The 23,924-nt window shown below is 38.5% G+C and overlaps 1 pseudogene; it reads right to left on the reverse strand.

Moving 5' to 3' along the window:
• Positions 1-256: 256 nt before the first annotated feature.
• LOC122732159 overlaps positions 257-23,924 on the reverse strand; it is a 64,693-nt pseudogene continuing 41,025 nt past the window's right edge.

Here is a 23,924-nt window from a genome sequence, read left to right on the forward strand (position 1 = left end):
AGCTCAGGGCACAGCTTGCTTGTTGGGCCTTAGCTCTGGAATATAGGGTGTCTGATAGTACTTTGACAAGGGTTTTATTGATTCTTTGATTTTTAAAAATCTAGCTGTTCTTGCTACTTTATAGTGATTTTTGCTCCCTACTCCAGTAGAAACCCTTCCTTAAGCACCTGGATGGTGGTGGTGGTTCTTCATTCTCAAAGAGTACCAAAATGACATCACCATGTTGAAGTCTAGTACTGTGTCCAACAGAGGCTGGTCAGACCAATATAAACTCAGAAGTCTCGACCAAAAGTTGGACACAAATAGCATATGTGAACATTTGGTTCAGACACCAGGGGGCTGCTGAATCCCACTGCTGCTTCAGCCAGGTGAGAAGAACCCTTTCGCCTGAGCTGTCAGTGTGCCTATACCTCCCAGCGTACATCCACACCTGCTGCTTCGTCACTTGCAGGACTTTGAGGTAGGTAAAAATGGTAAAATGGAATGGGGGATGTCTTTTGATTCAAGCATAAATTGGATTTAAGTGAGGCAGAGTTAAACTTGTTAGGCCTCTCTCTCGCGCGATCATTAAAGACCAGTGGTAGACAAAGTCAAGGTGACCGGCGATAGCTTGGTATGCAGTGGATGACCTTGGTGGCTTGGATGTCTGACCAAGCTCTAAGTGCTCATAAGTGCTTGTGTCAACTATTGTGATGGATTGTTCTTATTCCCCGTGCTTGGGGTAGACACCCGCCTAACTCACAGAAGGGGTTTGTGAGATTAAAATTGAATATTAGATCATAAATCTCCCCTACTTAACCTTTCCCTTAACTTATCTCCCAGACTAGTAAATGGAAGAAGCTTCTGGTTTTCTAGATAGAGCCTTTATTGTATGGTAGTCACAAGGTGATGTTGATTAGAAGGATAGGAAAGTAGAAATACAATACAAATCGTCTTAAGTCTAGGCTTAGTCTATATTCTGTATAAAACTCACCAAAACCCAAGGCCACTTTTGGGGAGAGAGACCGAGTCAAGCGTGTGCTGTTAACCAAGAGCCAGGCCGAGTCAAACTCCAGTCCGCGTCTGTCTGTGCAGCGCAGCCAGGAGACCAGCGGAGCAGGAAAAAAGCCCCACTTCTGTTCTCTCCTTGCCTTTTAAGCTCGCACCCTGGAAGTCGAGTGCTCAGCAGGCAATCTGGCATGCGTCACAGGCAGACTGGTGTGTGTAGCTCATGCTGTTGGTCTCCTCCCCAAAAGGGTGGTCCTAAAAAAAAAACTGGCGTCTCTCCATTATCTAACCGACTGTTAAAACTTTTTACCACAGTTTGAGACCTTGGTTACTCTCAACCTGGTTTACTGGGATGTGGCCATTTTGTGAACTACAGCTTCTTGGAGCCACTGGTGAGAGTTGGATGAATCAGGGCACCAAAGGTAGAAAGCAGCCTTGAAAAAGCCTTGGCAACCCTCATACCAGAAGTACAGATCTTCCCCGAATATAACCTACACCCCTGATGACAAATAGTCTAACAAAACCACTCAACACTTTGGCCATGTTTGAGAATGCAACACCTTTTGTTCCCCACCTCTCTCTGTGGAGGCAGAACACTTCCCTATTTCCCTATTTGTATTCCTTAACCCAAACTATACAGGCAGTCCCAAAAGTCTTAGTGCAACTTTAAGTCTTAATAGCCTACAACTGCACAAATATTTTTGGAACACCTACATAGTGTAGATTAAAAAAAACACCACTTTATGTTTGGTCAGTACAGGTAAGATACAGTGGAGTCACAGAGCAATTTACATATTGTAGATTAATAAAATACTTAATTTCTCCACCATCACATGCTCTTTGTGGCTCTCAGCACACTTCTCATCCACCGATTCAGCTGCAGAATAGCAATCAGGAAGAAGGGGAGGGGGGAGTCTTGTAGTTGAGGAAAAAAAAACAACTTGGGGCATCTAGTCTTTCTATCACAAGCCTGTTTTCCACTTTGCTTCTTTTCAGGAACTCCTCACATCTGGAATCTCCTATGCTGGGATGCTTCTGGGCTAGAAACTTTTCGTTTCTTAGCCGATTGAAACTTCCCTACTTGTGACCTCAGAAGTGGGAAACCATTGAGACCTCTCTGACAAGGGCCCCACTCCTCCCTGTACAAAACCTGGGCTGCCATGATTCAGGTGTTGCCTTAATGTATATACTATGTGTGTATACACACACACACACACACACACACACACACATACAATGAAGATGGACTCACCAGTGTCATAGAGAGTTTAAGCAGTTTAAGACCCCCTAGTTAATTCCCTTGTTCTTCCATGGATTGAAGAATGCTGGGCTTGGAGTCAGGAAGACTGAATGGATGAGTCCAAGTGTCTGCGAGAGGAGGTAAAGTAATTGTCATGGGGAAGTTCAGCTTCTTCATAAGAAAGTTGGCTGAGTTTTGTAGATTATATGTGATTTTCAGAGTCATCTCCCCTTCTCTTCTGAGATGCTCTGTGTTTCTCCACACCTGATTTATTTGGATTCCCTAGTTATCCCCTCCTTGCTTAAGTATATAGAAAAATTCTTCATGTGACCCTGCTGCTCCTTTACAATTACTATCCTGGCTCCAACTTCCCTTCCAAACAACACTTTTCTGCCTTAAAAAAATTTTTTTAAATGAACAAAAAACAATTTTCTCTCCTCCCCATTGGAAAAAAATATTTTAAATCAGCACAATCATTTTGGAAAACAGTTTGGAATTATGTAAATAAAGTGACTAAAATGTTCATACCTTTTTATCCATATTACCAAGTAGGCCACTGATAAGTCAACAAATATACCAAAATATTTGTAGTCCGTCACCTCCTTTTCAGGAGGTAAGTGACATTCTTATTGATCAGTCCTTCAGAATTGTGGCTGGTTTGCTTCATCAGAGTTCTCAAGCCTTTCAAAATTGTTTGTCCTTATCATGATCAAACAACTTGAGTCTCAGACAAGTAGACTAATGCTTTCATAGTCTCACCACCCACTCAGCCTTTGACACCCCAGCCAAAGAACTTCTGCTCCCCACATTCCCCACCAACATATGTGTCTAAGGTTGCCTGCCATTGGGCTCTTTCTAATCAGATTCGAAGGTCTGTTTTCTTCCTGTTTTGAAATTTCCTTAATCCCTTATCTTCTGCTACCATTCCTTCTTCAAGTTCCCTTATTTCTTCCTACTTCTCTAGCTCCTCAGCTGGTTTCTCTCCTCTCCCTTCCCCAACCAGTCATCTGGGAATTTCCCCCAAAGCTTATCCTATTGTCCTAAGGGGAGAGAATGAGCATTTGTATAATGTCTACTATGTGCAGGGCACTGCGCTAAGCACTTTTTACAAATAACGTTTTATTAATTCTCACCACAATCCTTCTAGGAAGATGCTCTTATCACCCGCTTTTATAGTTGAGGAAACTGAAGCAAACACAGGTTAAATGATTTGCCTAGGACTACACAGCTAGTAAGCATAACATACAATTTCTTTTTTTTCTTTTTTTCTTTTTTTTAGTGAGGCAATTGGGGTTAAGTGACTTGCCCAGGGTCACACAGCTAGTAACTGTTAAGTGTCTGAGGCCAGATTTGAACTCAGGTACTACTGACTCCAGGGCCGGTGCTCTATCCACTGCGCCACCTAGCTGCCCCCAAACAATTTCTTGAAAAGTATCTTCTAAAATTTAATTGTTTTTTTTCAGCTAACAAAAATATATTTTTCTCTCATTTCTTCCCTCTTCCAAATTGGGGGAAAAAAAGAAAAGAAAAACAAAACCCTCCTAATAAACATTGATCTAGTTGAGCAAAACAAATTCCCCCCTTATCCATGACCAAAAAGTGTGTCTTATTCTGCCCCCTGAGTCTATCACCTCTCTGTCAGGAGATAGGAAATCTTGAAACTTTCAAAGTGTCCTCCAGGTCCCAGAGCAGCCACAGAGCATCATAGAATAGCTCCAAAGGTCCTAATGCCTGGTAGCTAACAATGTAACAAATATATCACATAAAAAGACTCCAAAAAGTGGATCTTTTTTATTTTTTAAAAATATTTATTGGCATATTTTGCTTCTAAATCATTTATTTCCCAATATGGCCTCCCCCCTTCCCTGCTTGAGGGTCTATCCCTTTATAATTAAGAATAACAGAGGAGGGGCGGCTAGGTGGCACAGTGGATAGTGGATACAGCATCGGCCCTGGAGTCAGGAGTACCTGAGTTCAAATCCAGCCTCAGACACTTAACACTTACTAGCCGTGTGACCCTGGGCAAGTCACTTAACCCCAAATGCCTCACTAAAAAAAAAAAACAAAAAACAAAAAAAACCCCAAAAGAATAACAGAGGAAAAAAAAGTAGTTCATCAAAATTAACTGGCATCAATCAAGCCAACAATGCATGCAATATGCTACATCTGTAGTACTCCATTTTTGCAAAAAAGGGAGGAAGGCGCAATCTCCTTTCTATCTCAGAGCCAACTCTAGCCAATATACCACTTGATCATTTCAGTGGCACTCCTTGGGTGGGTAGTATGTTTAATGACAAGTCCTCTGTGATTATGGTTGGTCCTTATTGTTGATTTATTGATTCATCTATCTTTATTTCATTTCACTTCACCAAATATTAAGCACCTATTATGTACAAAGTACAGGGTTAGACACTGAGGAAACAAACATAAAACTGGAACCTTCTCTACCCCTCAAGAGATTTATAGTCTACTGAAGGAAGGTATGGTGATAAAATACATACACAAAGAATATAAATGCAGAGTGTGTATAAAGAAATTTAAAGAGGGAGATTGACTTTCAGTTCTGTAGTGGTTGTTCTTTCCATTTACATTATTAGAATTGTATATATTCTTCAGGAACTCTGTTTACTTCACTTTACCCTGGAACATACAAGTCTTTCCATGTATTTCTTTAGTAATGATGGTTTTTTCCCATTATAGTGGAGCATTATTCTATTACATGTAGTTGCTACAATTTGCTTGGTCATTCCCCAGTTGATGGACACCCACTAGGTAGGTTTCTAGTTTTGCTACCACAGAAAACTGCTACAAATATTTTGCTGTCAATGAAGCCTTTCTTCTTCTTCTTCTTCTTCTTCTTCTTCTTCTTCTTCTTCTTCTTCTTCTTCTTCTTCTTCTCCTTCTCCTTCTCCTTCTTCTTCTTCTTCTTCTTCTTCTTCTTCTCCTTCTCCTTCTTCTTCTTCTTCTTCTTCTTCTTCTTCTTCTTCTTCTTCTTCTCCTTCTCCTTCTTCTTCTTCTTCTTCTTCTTCTTCTTCTTCTTCTTCTTCTCCTTCTCCTTCTTCTTCTTCTTCTTCTTCTTCTTCTTCTTCTTCTTCTTCTTCTTCTTCTTCTCCTCCTTCTCCTCCTCCTCCTCCTCCCCCTTCTCCTCCTCCTCCTCCCCCTTCTCCTCCTCCTCCTCCTCCTCCTCCTCCTCCTCTTCCTCCTCCTCCTCCTCCTCCTCCTCCTCTTCCTCCTCCTCCTCCTCCTCCTCCTCCTCCCCCTCCTCCTCCCCCTTCTCCTCCTCCTCCTCCTCCTCCCCCTCCTCCTCCCCCTTCTCCTCCTCCTCCTCCTCTTCCTCCTCCTCCTCCTCCCCCTCCTCCTCCCCCTTCTCCTCCTCCTCCTCCTCCTCCTCCTCCTCCTCCTCCTCCTCCCCCTTCTCCTCCCCCTTCTCCTCCCCCTCCTCCTCCCCCTCCTCCTCCTCCTCCTTCTCCTCCTCCTCCTCCCCCTTCTCCTCCTCCTCCTCCTCCTTCTCCTCCTCCTCCTCCTCCTCCTCTTCCTCCTTCTCCTCCTCCTCCTCCTCCTTCTCCTCCTCCTCCTCCTCCTCCTCTTCCTCCTTCTCCTCCTCCTCCTCCTCCTTCTCCTCCTCCTCCTCCTCCTCCTCCTCCTCCTCCTCCTCCTTCTCCTCCTCCTCCTCTTCCTCCTCCTCCTCCTCCTCCCCCTTCTCCTCCTCCTCCTCTTCCTCCTCCCCCTCCTCCTCCTCAATCCAGGGCCGGTGCTTTATCCACTACACCACCTAGCTGCCCCTGTTATCCTCTTCTGAGGGTGTACCTTGATAAGCCTTTCTTGTTGACAGTGGTCTCCTTGGGCAGATATGCCCAGTAATGATTCAAGTACAGTCTTGATCATAAAGAGGAACTCTATATCTTAAACTTTTTGCTGAATGAATTGGTGGAAATACTCTGAAGCATCAGGAGGCAGGATGCTGGGGTATATATTACAGTCATTTTAAATAGAGAGCACAGAATCCTTTCTGTACAATGGAGCAAGAGTAGAGGCACTTATGCCTTGTGGTGAAAAGGGCCATCTGTCTTCAGATACATGCTTCTTCCCATAGGCTATATAACCCCCCCCCCATGCTTCATAGAAACAGAACATAACATATAAATAAATAAAACTTTCATGAATTATTTGGAGAGGAGGAAGGTTCATTTAGTTTACTGAAAGCTTACCTCAGAAAATAATCAAAGAACTCAAAGGATGTAGTTTAATCACCTTCACAGAATGGAAGCTGAGAGGTTTCCTTCAGTTTCCACTGAAAAGTGAAGAATTAATGGAAAATTTCTTAACTCTGATCATCTTGAATGAAAAAAAAATTAGAAATACTTTTTTAAAAAATTGGGCCTATTATTTCATTGTGAACCAGAAATCTGAGGAAACATCCTTCACAAATGGAGAACAGTAACTATTTTCCAGTCTTTTTTTTTTTTTTTTTGCTGGGCAGGGCAATGAGGGTTAAGTGACTTGCCCAGGGTCACACAGCTAGTAAGTGTCACGTGTCTGAGGCCGGATTTGACCTCAGGTACTCCTATATCCAGGGCCGGTGCTTTATCCACTGTGCCACCTAGCTGCCCCCTATCTTCCAGTCTTGAGGAGAATATCACCTGGAAGACAGATTTGATTTCTTCTGTTTAATAAATGAACAAAAATTTATTTTATTTTTAAATCATAAAAGTATTTTTTTATTTTTCAGTTACATATAAAGATAGTTTTCAACATTTGTTTTCATAAGATTTTTAGTTTCAAATTTTTCTCCCTCCCTCCCTTTCCTCCCCCTCCCCAAGACAGAAAGCAATCTGATATAGGTTATATATGTACAATCACATTAAACATATTTCTGCATTAGTCTGTTGTGAAAGAAGAATCAGAACAAAAGGGAAAAACCTCAAAAAACAAAAACAAAAATAGAAACAGTATGGTTCAATATGCATTCAGAATCCACAGTTCTTTTTTTTTTCTGGATGTGGAGAACATTTTTCATCATGAGTTCTTTGGAATTGTCTTGCATCATTGTATTGCTGAGATGAGCTAAATCTATCACAGTTGATCATCACACAATGTTGCTCTTAATGTGTACAATATTCTCCTGGTTCTATTCACTTCACTCAGCATCAGTCCACTTAAGTCTTTCCAGGTTTTTCTGAAATCTGCCTGGTCATCATTCATTTCTTCCTTCCTTCCTTCCTTCCTTCCTTCCTTCCTTCCTTCCTTCCTTCCTTCCTTCCTTCCTTCCTTCCTTCCTTCCTTCCTTCCTTCCTTCCTTCCTTCCTTCCTTCCTTTCTTTCTTTCTTTCTGGTGAGGCATTTGGGGTTAAGTGACTTGCCCAAGGTCACACAGCTAGTAAGTGTTAAGTGTCTGAGGCCGGATTTGAACTCAGGTCCTCCTGACTCCAGGGCTGGTGCTCTATCCACTGCACCACCTAGCTGCCCCCTTGCTCATCATTTCTTACAGCACAATAGTATTCCATTACATTCATATACCACAACTTGTTCAGCCATTCCCCAATTGATGGACATTCCCTTGATTTCTAATTCTTTGCCACCACAAAGAGAGCTGCTATAAATATTTCTGTACATGTGGATCCTTTGTCCTTTTTTATGATCTCTTTGGGATATAGACCTAATAGTGGTATTACTGGGTCAAAGGGTATGTACAGTCCTATAGCCCTTGGGCATAGTTTCAAACTGCTCTCCAGAATGGTTGGATCAGTTCACAACTCTACCAACAATGCATTAGTGAACACAAATTTATTAAGCACTTAATATGTACCACATATTGTGCTAAGTACTAGGGATACAAATCTTTTGACAAAGAAACAACTCTGCTACTGAGGGGCTTACATTTAATAGGGGACTACAACACACCCAGGGAATTTTATTGAGGTGAGTGATAGGAAAATGTGGACATGGAGAGATGGCCAAGGTGTATGGCTTACTAGATAGATGGGATATGGGAGGTAGGAGAGAAGGAACTTATTTCCAGTCTTGAAAAGCTTCTTGGAGGCAGGTGAAGTGACTTGCCTGAGGTCACACAGCCAGTGTGTATCAGAAGTGGGATTTGAATACAGGTCTTCCTAACACTAAAGGCAGCTCTCAATCCACTATGCTAAGCTGCTTCTCAGAACATATACGGGGTGGGCCAAAAGTCATAAAGGGGTCTGATGTTTTAATAACTTTTTGAACATTTTTTTTCTTATTTTTTTCCATTTACAAGATTTGATTTTTCACATGTAATGTAAATTAATTTCCTATATATACTGTATGTGATGCCTTGGTATTGTAAATTGAAAACAAAAACTAAAGGAGTTGTTAAATATTTGTGACTTTTGTCCCTTCCTGTATTTAAGTAGTCAACAGTTCTGAATACTTATGAAATAATTTTCAGAGAAGACTCTCAGAGAAGCCCTGCAGAATTATTATTCTGCCCAAGACTGAATCTCTTTGGCTAAATATGTAGTCATGTTGTCCTTAGGATTTGAAAGATACTTTAAATATAGTAGCTTGAGGTGCTAAACACACAGTGTACTACTCTCGACAGTTTCCTGGCCCACCGTGATGCTGCCTTTCTGACCCAGTGGGAGAAAGGAGTGGGAAGGGAATCCTTGATTGATTGGGTATAGGATTTTGGATGCTCAGCCTGGTATAGGAGCTATACCCTGAACCTAGAGAGATGGAAAGAGGAAGACTCTAGAGGAACTGGGCAGCAATGGGCTAATGATGGTAGGAAGGGGCTGGGCAACTCTAAGTTCAATTCAATAAGCATTTATTAAGTGCTGTGGGGGATGGGGGGAAGGGGCAAGATGCTAGACACTGAGGATACAAAAAGAAGCAAAAGACACTCCTTGCCTTAAAGGAGCTTACAATCTAATTACAGAGACAACATGCAAACAAACATACAAAGCAAGCTCTATATAGAACAAATAGGAAATAACAGAGGGAAAGCACTGAAATTAAGGGGGGTTGGGAAGGCTTCCTGTAGAAGGTAGGATTTTAGTTGGATATGAAGGATGCCAGGATGGGGGAAGTAGAGGAGAGAACATTTCAGGCATGGAGGAGAGCCAGAGAGAATGCCCCAGGCTGAGTGATGAGACTTCTTATTTGTGAAACAGCCAAGAGTCCAGTGTCACTGAACGGAAGAGTTCAAGTTGGGGAGTAAGAAGACTGGAAAGATAGGAGGGGGCTAATTGCAGAGAGAGTGCTGAACTTCAATAATAGAAGGAATTTGCTTACCAGGGAATTCCCACATCAGTGAAATCAGGTCTAGTACTGGCCCTTGTGTTTAGTCATGATAATAATACCTTACACGTAGGGAGTTTACAAAGCGCTTTAATATTCATTTCTTCATTTGATGTACACTGCAATCCTGTGAATTACAGTAGGAAGGACATCTATTATTCCCATTTTTTCAGATGCAGAAGCAGTTGCAATGACTTGCACAATGTTTTCTCTGATAAAATTTAAGAGGCCAGCCTACTGGTGATATGTCCGTGTCATGTCCTCACTTAGAGCTTATGACCCTTCAGGACAAAAATTTCATCATGTGCTTCTTTTGCATCCACCATAACATCTATATTTATAGGAGAAACTGAGAAGACCACTAAAGCCACAGAGTAAATTTTGAGAATGCTCTTGGATCAAACACAGAATTTGGGTCGTTTGGGCAGCAGAGTTACATAGATATAAATAAACTATAGAAATTATAAAAATGAAAATATATAAAAATGAAAAAAGTGTTTAATTTTCATTATTTTATAAATATGTACTATATAAAGGATACCATTAACCCTAATTTTATTTTCTTTTTAACAACCCCCTCTTTTTGGGGGGGAGCAGAGAGGGTTAAGTGACTTGCCCAGGGTCACATAGCTAGTGTCAAGTTTCTGAGGTCGGATTTGAACTCAGGTTCTCCTAAATCCAGGGCTGGTGTTTTATCCACTACACCACCTAGCTACCCCTTTAACAAAACTTTTATCATAAACCTACAATGCAGAAACAAGACTCATTTCTAAGTCCAAGTTATCAAAGGAATGGTTACAGGTACAATACTTCATGCTGAGGTGTGTCCCTTTTAACAGTAGTTCAGTGAAATCTCTGCATAAACAAGCTCACAATATCATCAAGGGAAGACCTATTATCATGAATGGGGTTGGGGTCTAGAGTAAAGGCAGCGTACACATTTCATTTGTGCTTGCTTTCCCTGGCAATTTTGCTCACTCACTTTCTCTGACATCTTTATAATTGGTCTGTATAAATTTCAGGTTTTAGTAGTGTAAACTTAATATTCTACGTGATACAAATTTTTAGTATTAATTTTTTAAATTGTGGTATTAATTTTAACTAAAAAAAAGGATGGCTTTTTATTCTCTATGGTGGTGGGGCAGGGCAGGTATCTACTTCACCATTTTATCTAAATGCAGGCTTGTAGCTGAACACCTTCATGCTAAAGGCGAATGGAATGTTGCTCTGAAAAGTAATCTAATAGAGAAACTTTGAGTGGGCATAGCCAACCAATCTCTAGACAACAGCATCTTCTCTCAGCTTGCTATGTTTCTTGTCATTGTTCTATAAGTCCACCTACAGTGTTTCTCTAGACTTTGGAGGACCCTGTCAATCAGGTCAGAATAATACAACTACCAGTGCAGATGGTACTGCTGATGGCAGTGGGCCACTCCATCATCCTGAGTGATCCCAGCATTGCTAAAATACTTCCTTTCCAAGATTCAGAGCAGGACTTCTTACAGTTGACTTGCAGAAGGAATTATTAATTGACATTCAAGAATACTCCCATTGGGGCAGCTAGGTGGCACAGTGAATAAAGCACTGGCCCTGGATTCAGGAGGACCTGAGTTCAAACCCAGCCTCAGACACTTGACACTTACTAGCTGTGTGACCTTGGGCAAGTCACTTAACCTCCTCATTGCCCTGTGCAAAAAAAAAAAAAGAATACTCCCATTGTTGGGAACTGCTGCTGTGGTGGTGGTGGTAACTATAGTCAGAAGAGAAAGAAAAATGGTAGCCAGAGCTTTAACAAGAAATTCTCTCCAGTCTCCTCTTCTTAGACTATCCTTGCAGTCTCTGGCCTATACCCACCTTCTCAACCTTTTTGTATCAATAACTGGGTAAACATATGAAGGACTCAAGCAGCGAGCCCCCGAATTCTAGCGGAATGACCGTTTTATAGGATGGTAGGATAGCTGTGAGACAGGTGTCAAGGACTATTATCCCACCTTGCAGAGGAGAAAAAAATGAAAGCTTATGCAGTTGCCAACAGTTAGTGCCATTTGATCTCCTTCCAAGGAAAAGTATCTAACCAGGGATATTTAGCAACAGTGGTTTCTCCTGATGTCGTGGTGGTCATTGATCTCAATCTAAATGCGTTTATTCAGAAGCTAATTGCATGTGATTGTGTTCTACATACCAGGCATCGAGAATGATGCTTACCTGGTTAGAGGAAGCAGAGTGTGATGGAAAGAACTGGAGTCAGGGGGATCTCAGTTGGATGTCTTCCTCTAACATTGTGTGGGTAATCATTCTGAGACTCAGTTTCTTTATCTGTAAATTGGGAATGATAGCAAGAACCCATAACTCTTAGGGTTGTGGTAAGGACCAAATAAGATAATTTATGTAAAAAACATTTAGCACATCTTAAAGTGCTTTGCAAATGTTAGCTATCATAATATTATTATTATACCTGGTCCCTGGCCTCTAGCAATTTACAGCATATATAGGTGTGTATATGTATATGTATATATATATATATATATATATATATATATATACAAACAGATACAGCATAAGGAAACTATTATTAATGTTGAAATTTATTTACTTAATAAATTGATTAATACCAATAACTGAAATGTTAATATTTCAGTATATACTGAATGCTTTTTTAGCATTTAGAATTTTTAGCAGCAAAAGTCTAAATTCTAAGATTAAAGGGATCAAAACTTCCTAGTTCAATTCCTAATGTTTTTTCTTACTTTTAATATGTTCAAAACTGAACTCATCATCTCTCCTAAATCATCCCTTTCTTCCAAATTTCTATATTCTTTTTTCTTTTTTGGGTGAGGCAATTGGGGTTAAGTGACTTGCCCAGGGTCACACAGCTAGTAAATGTCAAGTGTCTGAGGCTGGATTTGAACTCAGGTCCTCCTGAATCCAGGGCCAGTGCTCTATCCACTGTGCCACCTAGCTGCCCCGAAAAATTTCTATATTCTTATAGAGAACTCCCCTATGTTCCCAGGCTTTAAACAAACTCTTGTCTTTGACTCTTGCCTTTTCCTTAACCCCCACATCAAATCACTTGCCCAGTTCTATTGATTCTACTGTTAGACTATGTCAAATCAATTCCTTCTCTAAAGTAATACTGCTGGGAACAGCTAGGTGGCGAAGTGGATAGAGCACTAGCTCAGGAGTCAGGAGGACCTAAGTTCAAATTCAGTCTCAGACACTTGACACTAGCTGTGGGCAAGTCTCTTAACCCCAATTGCCTCACCCCCCCCAATAAATAAAATAAAGTAATACTGCTACCACTTTTGCTACCTGCCTGGAAAAGTATAATTGCCTTCTAATTGGTCTCCCTGATTCCAGTCTCTTCCTTCTCTCATATGTTTTCTGTATTGCTGCCAAATAATCTTTCTGAGGCCCATGAATGAACACATCACACCCTTGTTCAAAAAAACCGAAGCAGCTTTCTTTTGGTTCTAGGGTAAAATACAAGTCTTGGATCTAAGGCCCTCCATATTCTGTCTCTGACCTTTCTTTCTAGCCTTACTTCTCATTACTCCCCTTCATTTACTTTAGTTTTTAAAATTAAATTCCATTGACCAGATCCCTAGTTACTTAAATCTTCATGAATAGTTGGAATGAATACTTAATCAAACAAATTTTAAATTACATTTAAAAATTGACAAAATCTATTTTTTTCTCTCATCTTTTCCCATTGGGAAAAAAGGGCAGAAAACAAAACCTTTACAATAAACATGCATAGTCAAGCAAAACAAATTCCCATATGGGCCAGTTCCAAAGAGTAGATGTCTCATTTTGCACTCTAAGTCTGTCAGCTCTCTCTTAGGAGATGGCTAGCGTGCTTCATCATCCATCCTCTGGCACTGTGGTTAGTCAGTGTATTGATCAGTCTTTAAGTCTTTCAAAGTTATTTGTTTTTAAATTGTTATTGTCCAGGGGCAGCTAGGTGGCGCAGTGGATAGAGTACTGGTCCTGGATTCAGGAGGACCTGAGTTCAAATCCGGCCTCAGACACTTGACACTTACTAGCAGTGTGACCCTAGACAAGTCACTTAACCCTCATTGTCCCGGAAAAAAAAAACCCAATAAAATAAACAATGTTATTGTCCTTGTATAAAATCTGGTTCTGCTCACTTCACTCTTCACCATTTCATAGAAATCTTTCCAGTTTTCTCTGAATTTGTCATTTCTAGCACATAGCATGGTCGTTCAGAACATAAGTATGTAATTAAAACTTTTTGAATTTAACGTGATAAAAGGTCTGCAACTGATTGCCTGTGAGACATTCATCAGGCCACTTAATCTCTCTGGGACTCAGTTTCTTTATCTGAAAAATGAAGGAGTTGGCTGAGATAACTCTCTGAGGTCCTTCCAGCTCTAAGTCTATGATGCAATAGTTTTCTTTGACTTTGTTTTGGTAGAATTTAAGTGTCTTTTCTCACCCTAGAACTCTTGCTCAATTACTTTGTCATTAACAATCCATCACTCACTGCATTCTGATTTAGCATGGCTTATTTTTAGAAAATAATTTATTTTCATATGTTAATTATTCTTCAGAACGCTACTCTGGAATAGAAATTAGACCCGGACGCCTAAAGGGACCTACTCACCCAAGAGTCTATGTAAATGGTAGCCACAGAACAGCTTTTCAATTTCAGTGCTGCAGTTTTCTTTTTGTCCACTAGGTTGTGCTGCTTCTCTATTTCAAGGACATACCTGGCTAGGTATCATTCTCCACCAATAGGATGCTTAGAAAATTATTCTTTTGTGAAGTAGCCAAATATTTTGTTTGATGCTGAATTTGGGGAGATGGGTATCTATCGCTTAGCAAAATAAATAAAGCATTTGTGTTTTGGCACAGTATGTAGATAAATCTTAATGAAACTGCAGATAACGGATGCTTTTTATAAATCGAAAAATAGAACTCTAATATCCATGCTTTCATTAAAAAAATTAAGTTCAGCAAATATTGTATTTTCCCAAATGCTATTGTTTAGTGGGCTCCATTTTTGCCTTTACCTATAAGAGGGCAATTACCAAACTCTTTCCTAGATACTGAGAAGAAATGGATGGAGCCACTGTAATTTCTTAGCCGGCTTTTCACATGCATCTTTCTCCTCTGTCTAGTACTGCACCTCCAGGAGGCAGCAGTTAGCCTGTAGTTGCTGTGATTAAAGTGTGGGCTCGGTATCGCCTTTCTGTAGAGAATTTCTACAACACTGAGAGGTACCATGACATAGTGAAAAGAGCCTTACACTTGGAGTCAGACGGCTTACAATCACAATAATGTAAAAACAAATATCTTTGACATCATTATGAACTATGAACAATGCAATGATTATCCAGGATTCCAGAGGACCAGTGATGAAAACTGCAATCCATTAAATAGAGGTGATGGATTTAGAATTCGAAATGAGAGACACACATTAGACTTACATGTGTCTATACATACAATATATGTATTAGTTTCTCTATATAACTCTCTAAGTCTATACATACATACATATGTGTGTATATACACTTGGTCATGACTTCCTTTTAGGATTATAAGGGTGTTTCTCACAACCACCAAGTGAGGTAGGGCAAGCATTGTGGTCAGCAAAGAACTGAAAACAAAGTGGGTGCCCATTTTATTGATAAGCATACAGAGCATTGTAAACACACTTGCTTATGATCACATAGATAATAAGTACCAGAGTTGGGATTTTTTTTTGCATTGAAGTTATTGCTTTTATTTTTTTAAACTTTTATTGAAATTTTGGTTTTGCATTACAAATATTTATTGATTACTCCCACTTCTTGCAAGCTCTCTTGTAGTAAAGTAAAACAGTTAAATAAAACTAGTACAATGATCTCATCTGAAAGTACTTACAGAATTCCACATATATAGCACCATCACCTCTCTATTTTTTAAATGAGCAGAAATGTACTTTTTCTTCCTCGTACCCTCACCCTATTGTTTTTCAAAGAAAAGAAAGCTAAAATTTTTATAACAAATATGTATGTGTAGTCAGGCAAAACAAATTCCTTCAATGGCTACATAAAATATATGTGCATATATTTTATGTGTATATATAAATATAACATACACATATACACATATATAAATTTGTTTGCAGGTATACCTATATAATGTGTATGCATACATGCTTATCTATACATATATGACTCCTAATCACGATCATTCCTTTGATCTTGCCATCATCCACAAATTTTTCACTTCCTGAACTCCAAAATTCCTTTATCTGGTCACAATCTTTTATTCTTCTCTTTGCCTTACTACCCCTAATTAAGTTCTTTGTTTTCATGGTGATCTCTGATTCTTCTACCCCTCAGTTCTTTCCCAGGATATTACTCCTGCACTAGCTATATTTTCTTTCCTTCACTATCTTGCACCCTTGGTATGCCAGTCCAGTTCTACACTCCCCTCGATGTTGGAGCCTCTTTGTTCTTTATCCTATCACTGACCATGCCTTGCCACTGTCCAGTCTTGGATGACTCCCACCATCCACTCACAGGCTTTGCTTCTGGCCATGTGTTGCTAAAGGGAGTTAGAGAAAAAACATGAAGTCATGATGACCTGATCCACTACAAATTTATATTACAAAATCTCCACTATTTCCTCACTGCAGAAAGACAACCCTTTTACATCTCTCTAATCAAGTCACTATTTCACTCACCACTGTAGTGTGGCTATTCTAAACCTTTTCATCCCTCCTTTAACATCCTATGGTATCCTCCCTCCACCCTGAGACTCAGCTGAGAGCCTTTGTCTCATAGTCATTTAAAAAATCGAAGCAGTTCACAAAGAGCTTCCTCCCTTCCTTATCTCACATCACCTAGACACCTTCCCCCATTACATAAATTGCATCATATAAAGTGACCTCTTGGGCAGCTAGGTGACACAGTAGATAGAGCACTGGCCCTGGAGTCAGGAGGACCTGAGTTCAAATCCAACCTCAGACACTTGACACTAGCTGTGTGACCCTGGGCGAGTCACTTAACCCCAATTGTCTCACCAAAAAAAAAAGAAAGAAAAAGAAAAGAAAAGAAAGAAAGTGACTTCTTTACCAAGAAAAATACCTCTAACATGCATCCTTGAAACCATTCCATCTTCCCTTCTACAGCAAACTGTCTTCTCTATTGTCTCCTCTCACTAATCTTCGATCTCTATTTACTGGCTGCTTCTCTGCTTCCTACAAACATGCCCATGTTTCCTCCACCCTTAAAAAAATCCTCATTTGATCCTACCATCTTTACTAGCTATCATCCTGTATCTCTCCTCCCTTTCATGATGAAATTCCTTGACAAAGTTGTTTACAATAAGTGTCTCCACTTTCCTTTTTACTCTCTTCTAAATGCAATAGAGTTTGGCTTCCAACCTCATCATTCAATGGAAACATCACTTTCCAAAGTTACCAATTATCAGGGCAGCTAGATGGTGCAGTGGATAGAGCACCAGCCCTGGATTCAGGAGTACCTGAGTTCAAATCCAGCCTCAGACACTTAACACTTACTAGCTGTGTGACCCTGGGCAAGTCACTTAACCCCAATTGCCTCACTAAAAAAAAAAAACAAAAAAAAACCAGTTACCAGTTATCTCTTGATTGACCTTTTCTCAATGATTATCCTCCTTGATATCTCTGCAACCACTTTCTTCTCTTAGATACCTCTCTTCTCTAGCACTGCTCTCTTCTGGTTCTCTTCCTGCTTGCCCAACCATACCTTCTCAGTCTTCTTTCCTGGATCTTTCTCCAGGTCATGCTGGATAATGATAGGTATCTCCCCCCTACCGCCAAGACTATATCCTGGGCCCCTTATCTCTATGTACTAGTGCACTTTGTGATCTCACCACCTCCTCTGGGTTCAGTTATCAATTTATATATAGATGATTCTCATATAATTATCTAATCTTAACCTCATATCACTGTCTTATGGCCATGTTGAACTGGATGTCTTTTAGATATCTCAAACTCATATGTCCAAAATAACTCATTATCTTTCCCCCCAAATCTTCCTCTTTTCTGAATTTCCTCAATCATGTTCTTTTCTTTAAAATTAAATTTGGCATATATTTCTAATCTGACTTGTTTAAGAAGCAATGGCAATGTGAAATATCATTACTTTGAAGTTTTTCACTAGTTAAGTTCTAAAGGGGAAATATTTTAGTACTAAGGGTAACATATTTAGGTAAACTGAATAAACTGCAAGCAACTTTTTAAAAAATTTTAATTGACCAACAAAAGAATTTTTAAAAGTGAATCTTATTTAAACTTAGTCTTAGAATATTCTTTAATTAACCTTAATTTATTGACTACATATATTGAAAACAAAAATAAAAATGAATATACATAGATGTTTGAAAAAATTTAGAGTGCATTTAAAGTCTTTCAAGGTTCTCAACTTCTATGAGTTTGCTATGTGCAAGTTTTTAAACTTAAAAGATTTATTGCTTTTTTCATTTCATTACTGTGTCTATATGAGTAACATTTAATTCTCTGTGCAGCTTATTGGGTCTTTATTTAGTAATGTTCATTTCTATTCTTATACAGAATCATGAATGCAGAAATTGAGAAGCACAATGATGTAGTGGATAGTCAGCTTCCTATTCAAAAAAGGTTCATGCTCAAGTTAAGAGCTGGCTGTGTGCTCCTGAGCAAGTCATTAACTTCTTAGTACCTTGAGCAATTTTAGGATACCTAAGTTGTGAAACTGTTGTGGTTAATGGGCATTTGGTAGAAAGAGTTTCCTCACTAAGAACTGCCTAAGATGGAATCATAGAGATACACCAAACAAAAAAAAAAAAAACCACAACATTTTTACTTTCATAGAGAATCATATAAAACTCTATTTTTTTTTTGAGGAAAAAAAATAATACTACTTAGAAATTTGTGTGTAGCTTTGTTTTTAAACTTTTTATAATATCATTATTTTAAATAACTTTTGGCTAAATACATAATGACACAACCTAAACTCTTTTTTATTTATTTAATTTTTTTTTTTTTGTGAGGCAATTGGGGTTAAGTGACTTGCCCACACAGCTAGTTGTGTTAAGTGTCTGAGGCCAGATTTGAACTCAGGTCCTCCTGACTCCAGGGCCAATGCTCTATTCACTGCGCCACCTAGCTGCCCCAACCTAAACTCTTAGTAAAGTGTCCCACATATGGAATTTACCTGCCTTTTATAAAATATCAAACTTCTTCACACACACAAGAAAGATAAATGTAGAACAGCCACATTACTTCTGTCAAGTAACTTAAACTAACCTTTTGGTTCCAACACACATTACTTTTTCCATTTTTATGAAATTACAGAATTTTATTCTATATTTATGAATTATGGATAAATAACTTCCACATAACTAGCCATAATGTGCCTCTAATGTACTTTTGAGCACAATGGAATAATGCACAAATGTAAATTAATTATTAAAGCATCTGTTTTCTTTAAAAAAAAACTTCAAAAAAGGGATTAAGTAAATCATTTAAAAATATCTACAATAACAGTTTGAATCCCCTATAACTATATTTTTTACCATTAAAGTATTTTATTATTTTTCAGTTACATATAAAGATAGTTTTCAACATTTGTTTTCATAGGATTTTTAGTTACAAATTTTTCTCCCACCCTTCCTTCCCTCCCCTCTCCCCAAGACAGAAAGTAATCTGACATAAGTTGTATATGTACAATCACATTAAACATATTTCTGCATTAGTCATATTGTGAAAGAATCAGAACAGAAGAGAAAAACCTCAAAAAAGAAAAAAAATTCAAAAAGTAGAAACAGTATAGTTCAATTTGTATTCAGAATCTGCAGTTCTTTTTTTCTGGATGTGGAGAACATTTTCCATCATGAGTTCTTTGAAATTGTTTTGGATCATTGCACTGCTGAGAAGAGCCAAATCTATCACAGTTGATCATCAAACAATGTTGCTGTTACTGTGTACAGTGTTCTCCTGGTTCTGCTCATCTCACTTAGCATCAGTTCATGTAAGTCCTTCCAGGTTTCTCTGAAATGCTCTTACTCATTGTTTCTTACAGCACAATAGTATTACATTACAATCATATACCACAACTTGTTTAACCATTCATTCCCCAATTGATGGGCATTCCCTTGATTTCTAATTCTTTGCCACCACAAAGAGAGCTGCTATAAATATTTTTTGTACATGTGGGTCCTTTTACCTTTTCCATGATCTCTTTGGGAAAAAAGACCCAAAAGTGGTATTGCTGGGTCAAAGGGTATGCACAGCTTTATAGCCCTTTGGGCATAATTCCAAATTGCTCTCCAGAATGGCTGGATCAGTTCACAGCTCCACCAACAATGCATTAGTGTTCCATTTTTTCCACAAGTTCTCCAACATTTATTATTTTCCTTTTTTGTCATATTAGCCAATCTGATAGGTGAGAAGTGGTACCTCAGAGTTGTTTTAATTTGCATTTCTCTAATCAATAGTGATTTAGAGCATTTTTTCATATGGCAATAGATTGCTTTGATTTCTTCATCTGAAAACTGCCTGTTCATATCCTTTGACCATTTTTCAATTGGGGAATGACTTGTATTCTTGTAAATTTGATTTAGTTCTCTATATATTTTAGAAATGAGGCTTTTATCAGAAACACTGTAAAAATTGTTGAGCACTTCTAGGATGCACTGTTCCAGGGGGTCCCAGATAGTATGATTTAAGGAGAAGCTCATTCTCAGCCTACCTGGACTGTAAGTAACCATGGGTCTGCTTGCTCTTTAACTCAGAAGCAGAAATCTGATTGAGATCTGATTCTCTGTGGTCTGCAAGCTTGGCGTGCCTGTGCCCCTTCCCCACCTCACTGGTCTATAAGCCAATATTCAGAAGAAGCCACTGACGCTGAAGATTGAGATGCTCTGGAAGCATGCCCTGCCTGGAGTGGATCTGCACCCCATGCTGAACTCCTCTCTCACCCTGGTATAACAGATCCCTCCTGCCAAACTTCTAATCCATCTTTGACTGGAAAACAATCTCAGTCTGTTCTTTTGTGGGTTCTGCTGCTCCAGGATTTGTCTTATGGCATTTTTTTGGAGGCATGTGGACAGATCTGTTGGGAGCTCCAAGAGTCACAGCCTTTCCTCCACCATCTCTGCCCCCTTCCCAGCATATTTGGTCAAGACAGAGAGGAGAGGGTGCATGGCAAGTTGAAGAGTGACTGTAAAAATTGTTTCCCAGCTTTCTGCCTCTCTTCTAATTTTGGCCGCATTGCTTCTGTTTGTACAAAACCTTTTTAATTTAATGTAATCAAAATCATCCATTTTGTATTTCATGATATTCTCTATCTCTTGTTTGGACATAAATTGTTTTCTTCTCCATAGATCTGAGAGGCAAACTACTCCTTCCTCTCCTAATTTACCTATGGTATCACCCTTTATGTCTAAATCATATACCCATTTTGACCTTATTTTGGTATATGGTGTAAGATGTTGGTCTATGCCTAGTTTCTTCCATACCATCTTCCAGTTTTCCTAGAAGTTTTTGTCAAATACTGAGTTGCTATCCCAGAAGCTAGAGTCTTTGGGTTTATCAAACAGTATATTACTGTAGTAATTTACTATTGTGTCTCCTGTGCCTATCCTATCCCATTGATCCACCACTGTATTTCTTAGCCAGTACCAAATAGTTATGATGACTGCTGTTTTATAGTATATAGCTTCAGATTTGGCATGGCTAGCCCACCTTTCTGTGCATTTTTTTCATTAGTTCCCTTGATATTCTTGACCTTTTGTTTTTCCAGATGAATTTTGTTATTATTTTTTCTAGCTCTATAAAACAATTTTTAGGTAGTCTGCTTGGTATGGCACTGAATAAGTAAATTAAGTAGAATTGTCATTTTTATTATATTATATTGGCCTGTCCATGAGCAATTGATATTTTTCCAATTATTTAGATCTGATTTTATTTGTGCGAAAAGTATTTTATAATTGTGTTCATAGAGTTCCTGAGTTTGTCTTGACAGATAGACTCCCAAGTATTTTATATTGTCTACAGTTACTTTAAATGGAATTTCTCTTTCTATCTCTTGCTGCTGAGCTTAGTTGGTCATATATAGAAATGCTGATGGTTTATGTGGGTTTATTTTATATTCTGCAACTTTGCTAAAGTTGTTAATTGGTTCAAGTATATAACTGGATTTTTTTATTGAGCTCTCAACTGTTTAATATATCTGCATAATTTATCTCTATACAACTTTCATCCACATTCAAAACATACATTTGATAATTTCATTTGTAAATTGGTTTAACTGTTACTATGATTTTTCATATTAGAATGCAGTATTTTACAAATTCAGCATTTAGATATACTCCTACAAGCTTCAATGACCCAAAGAACCTAAAATGTTCATTTAAATAGGTTTGTTGCTTACTTTATTGATTTAAGAGAAGATTTTTTAAAACCAAAGGGTAGGTTGTGAATAATTTCAACTCATTAAGGAATATATCTCAATTATGTGCATACATATTTTTTCTTAAGTACATATTCCATAGGTACCCAAGGCTAGAAAATTTGCCTTTACTAACAAATATTATTTCTAAACTTCTCACACAAGAAAATTCAATTTAGTATAAACAACAATGCTTTCTCTAAACCAAAGGTCTCATAAAAGTTATTTATACATCTTATTACAACTATAAACAAATATAAAGAATATCCCTTGTTTCTTTACATGGATGTGAAATCTACTTTAGGATACATAGACCTTCAGGAAAATATTAAGATTTATATGATTATATATTTTACTGTTCATAGTTTAAGAGTATAATTTAAAAATCAGCAACCAGATTTTTTGTCTTACGTTTAAAAATAAATGAACATATGAAATGCATATTAACATCTTATGTAGTAGCAGAGTCAACAGCCCTTTCAAAAAGGATACTACACCATTTCCTTTTCTTATTTTTCTCTTTTTTTTTTTTGGTGAGGTAATTGGGGTTAAGTGACTTGCTCAGGGTCACACAGCTAGTAAGTGTCAAGTGTCTGAGGCCAGATTTGAACTCAGGTCCTACTGAATCCAGGCCTGGTGCTCTATCCACTGTGCCACCTAGCATTTCTTTCACTCCCAACTTGGATTCTCCATAAACACAATCACATTTGAGATAGAAACCTCTATAGTGGTATAGTTAAGTTGCCTAGATCTCCATCCAGAAGTCATATCCTTTAGAAACACATTTTCCCATTTTTTGGGTAGAACTTTTATATATATATAACCTAAAACATCCTGTTAAGTCTGATATTCCTGACCTCAGAAAAATTTGTTAGGAAATTGGTTCTTTTGCTGTTAATTTTTCTCCTTGAATCCTAGCTATAGAAACCTGTTTCCTTTGTAGTGAGATCCAGAAATAATGTCAAAATTACCTGCTTTTTGCTTACTAATAAACTCTGGAATAAATTTTGGATAGTGTGAGAAATTGGCATCCATAATAATAATAAAGTTTTGTATAACATATTGCATTCTATGAATATATTTGCTGGTTCAGTCCTAGCTTTTTACCTCTTGGCTTTAGAAGAATTTCATCTGTGCTACATAAATTAATCTTTTACAACTGGTCAGCAACTTCCTGTGCTGGTCCATCTGGACTTCCATCATCTGCGACTACAATTTCATAGTTGTTTCTACTTTCTCTGAAGCTCTTCACCAGTAACCACAGAATGAGGCAAAGTTTTCTCTTTTACTGTAGGGAAGGAGAAGTACTAAGTACTTTTCCACTCCTGGATTCCTCCATTCCTTTGATGCTGCCTTCTTTACTCCTCTTCATTGAGACCCTGAATATTTGGACTATTGCTGTGCAAGGCCGTGGTGAAACTGGCTTTCCTATAATTTTCAAGGGTACCATCATCTTCCCAGTCACTAAGTGTTAGACACGTAGCTAACAGCTCAAATAAGTGTTACAGCTCAAGTGTTGCAGCTCAAATAGTCCAAGTAGGCAGCAGAGTGTGGTTGAAAGCTTCTTTAATGCATCTTCGTGAAGGTGGGCACTCTCCTGAATGTGGTGGAGAGTGCACCAAAGTGAAGACCCACACAGCCATTTATACACAAAAGGGTCTCTTCCCAACTAATCACATTCCAGTATGTATCATCCCTCTATTTACATACAGTATCGACCAATCACATTGCACAAAATAAAGAGTGTCTCTCCTCCTTATCACAATGCTCTGTTAGCATACATTACATAACTTTCAAGAAAGAAACTTAAGTCGGGATTTGAAACTAAACTTAATTTCTATTCTCATTGCTCTGAGAAGAGTCCAAATATGGTCTTTTCTCTCATTCAGGCTAGCCATAGTTGTATAAGGTACCTTCTTCCTCTTTCATCTGTTTTTTTTTTAAATGGCATGATTTTTTGTATTTAAGATAAATCCATTAGCGCTTTTTGTGATGTGATAT

This window comes from Dromiciops gliroides, chromosome 6 (assembly GCF_019393635.1).
Source record: "Dromiciops gliroides isolate mDroGli1 chromosome 6, mDroGli1.pri, whole genome shotgun sequence".
NCBI lineage: Eukaryota > Metazoa > Chordata > Mammalia > Microbiotheria > Microbiotheriidae > Dromiciops > Dromiciops gliroides.